The sequence below is a fragment of the Capsicum annuum genome, chromosome 10, assembly GCF_002878395.1.
Source record: "Capsicum annuum cultivar UCD-10X-F1 chromosome 10, UCD10Xv1.1, whole genome shotgun sequence".
Taxonomy (NCBI): domain Eukaryota; kingdom Viridiplantae; phylum Streptophyta; class Magnoliopsida; order Solanales; family Solanaceae; genus Capsicum; species Capsicum annuum.
In genome coordinates this window covers 17,077,547-17,081,053 of record NC_061120.1, presented here as the reverse complement: position 1 = coordinate 17,081,053, position 3,507 = coordinate 17,077,547, and positions in this window count along the sequence as shown.

The following is a 3,507-nucleotide window of genomic DNA, read 5'->3' as shown; positions in this document are numbered from 1 at the left end:
TAAGGAAATAAATGATAAACACAATTTATAACCATAAAAGAACGGTTATTTAATTTTAATAACTGGTCGTGACTTTTCACCATGTTTGTTTTTGAATTTGTTTTTTAAAATTATTTATTATATAATAAAATGGTTATTATTTTATTAAGGAATTTGAAAAGATATTTTTTTTTATTTATAAAATAAAAAAGTAAGCTAATTTAAATTAATGATATGATGATAGTTTTTTTTCAAAGTAGATTATATGTTGTAACAAATATATTATCTGATGCAACAGGTTCGCTATTGTTGCAACAAATGATATATCTGTTGTCACAGATGATTTATCTGATGCAATCGATATCGAATCTGTCATTACAACTCAATAAAAATGGTTCTTAGAACGAACTAATTAATAATACTAATCAGAAAAGTCATGACTTATCACAATATTTCTTAATTTCATTAAGTCATGACTTTTCACATTAATCAAAAATGTAATTAATAAATGAAGGTGAATAGTTAGATTATACGTGTAATAAATAGGTTATCTGATGCAACATATTTTATATTTGTTGCAAAAGATAATATATCTGTTGTCACAGATGTGTTATCTGATGCAAAAAATATAGAATCTATTTCCACAACTCAATAAAATTGGTTCTTCGAAAGAACTAATAAATAATAATAATTTGAAAAGTCATGACTTATATCACAATATTTATTTTCTTAATTTAATCAAAAATATAATTAATGAATGGAGGTGAATAGTTGCATCTTTTTGCCTCTCATTCAAATTCAATCCTCTATAAATAGGTCCCTCCTTACTCAATTGTTTATTTAACTACACTTTATTTATTTATTGCATCTCATCTTTCATATTACACTCTAGAAGATTATGACTGACCTAGTGTGGGACGTTGTTTTTCTGCAAGATGAGATGAATGAACTTCGGAATCAAGTTCGTGACCTGCAATGGGAACTGGGAGGAGTTAGAGCAAGAATGCTCCGCAAGATATGCAGGCTGAGGAGGGCCTTTCCACTTCCGATTGAAGATTGGCTAGCTGGCAATGATAATGATGATAATGATATTAATAATTAGATTATTATTTTTCTTTTAGTCTATTATATGTATTTTTATTTAGTTTTGTTTAATAAAATAATTATGCTTGATCTTTGACGTTTTAATACATATTTAATTTTCATTCCGTCTATTATCTTCTCAACAAACATGTCGACGATTCGACAAAAAAAGAAAATAATTTAGAATCCAGTAGCAATAGTAAGATTTATCTGTTGGGTTTGTGGCAGCGGCTGATGCGTTTTTCAAAATAGATTACTAATGTTGCAACAGATAAGAACTCTGTGCAACAGATAAATAGGTTGTTTCAACAGATGACTAGTTTGTTGCTAGGCTCTGATGTTTTAATTATGTAATGCCCTAATTTTCTGAACCGAAATGCTACACGGTGCTCATGACCCCAAAAGACCACAAGCTAACCCATGACTGATATCTGTATCTATAAACTGCATAATATCTCATAAAATATGCGGAAACATGAACTGTAAGGCCGTTCAATACTAATACATATTTGAAAAACATGGTATAACGATACCAAAAAGGAACATAAATACTAAAGTTTGAACATCTAATCTGACATCTAGTCCAAAAGCCTCTAACTGAACTGAATAAGGAGTTGAAGGAACATGTCTCCACTAACTTAATGAACTGCAAAACTAATCTGAGATACTGTAATAAAGTAATAATAATATTGTCCTCAAATGAAGAGGAGCACTGGCTGCTGAAATTTGTAATGCTATTGCTTCTCTGAAACTCGTACCTATATACCTATGGCATCAAATAAAACACCATAGCGCGAATGCGTCAGTACAACTGAATGTACTGAGTATACGAGTGAGGTCGACTAAATACAAAGGGTTTTATATGCATGAACGATACTGACTGATATGAACGTGAGAATACATACATACATATGTAACTGCAACTAAACTCATGGTAATACTGACTACTGAGTCTGAATACTGACAACATAAGTTTACTGATGCTAAAATACTGAATGACTGAGTTTACTGATGTCGATATGCAATTAACTACAAAGTGAGGAACTGATACTATATTTTTGAATACTGGGAGGCTGATACTATATTACTGATAAAGGAATGATTGTTTTTGATAGTTTTGATTATGAAGAACTGATTTGAATTTACCATATATAATAGTCCTGAAACTGAGCTGGTGATAACATGACTACTGAGTATGAATAATGATGACATGTATTTACTGATAACATATCATGAATGATAACTAAATTTTGATAATTGATATATCTAATAACATGAGTTCTAATAACTGATAGCATGAATGACTATATCTGAGAGTCCTAAATCTGAAAGAACTAGATGAGTTTTGTACTGCATTTGATAGTCCTGATATCCTGAAGAACTATCTGAGTTTCTTTATTGAAACTGTGGAAAGTAGTTATCTAACCGACATGCCCTAAATACACTATAATAGATAAGCTGGGGTCCAATCTCTGCCCTGATTAGAAGGGTGTCAATACTGCGCCACTGGAAAGGACAGTTGTGAGGACCCTATACTGGCAGGTACTCAAATGAGAATGGTAGGAACCCTAAATTGACAGGTTTAGCCACCTCATCAACCCTAATCTAACATGTTAAGATGTCTTAACGTACGCTGGCTACGTAGTTCTGGAACACAAAGATGACTGCTAAGAATCACTCCCTGAACTGGTAGGTAAGTTCCCATCCTTGAGTTCACTTAGTGCTAACTTCTACTCCTATCTGAAGGACACTAAACCGAATAACTAAGCTAAACTAAACTGATTAGCTGAACTGATACTGATTAACTAAATTGATACTAGTGGTATTGTTTAGTGGACCTAAACTAAGTTTACTGGATTCCGATGAATGACGAAATGTACTGAGTTCTGAGGACTGGTTGAGAGTACTGAAGTTACTGAGGTTGACTGTGAATACTGAGGTTACTGAGGTTACTGAGCACTAAGATTACTGAGATTACTGGACTACTAAGATTACTGAGATTTCTGAGTCTTCCTAAGTCACATGACTAACTGAATTCTATAGATCATGGCTTGACTGAGAGTATTGTAAAAATATGACATGGCTCTAGGCACACAGCTATATTTTTTGGGTACAAGTACCCCCAGGACTCGATGGAAGGAAACTGATGCAACTTGAATTTCTTGAGTACACGACCATCAATAAAAATCCACAATACATGAGTGAGGGATTTCATGAAGTACATGGTCATCATAATATCTATCATGAATAGGCATTCTTATAATCAAGTCATAAATCTCATAATCTAATATCATGGGCATTCCGACAACATATACTATTCATAGCAATGGCATGGAAACCATTCAAGCATAAGGGAATGGCAACATGTAACATTTAGTTCGTATTGTAATGATTTGGGGATATTATACTTCATGTATTTATTCAACATCTCAAACATGGTAGGGA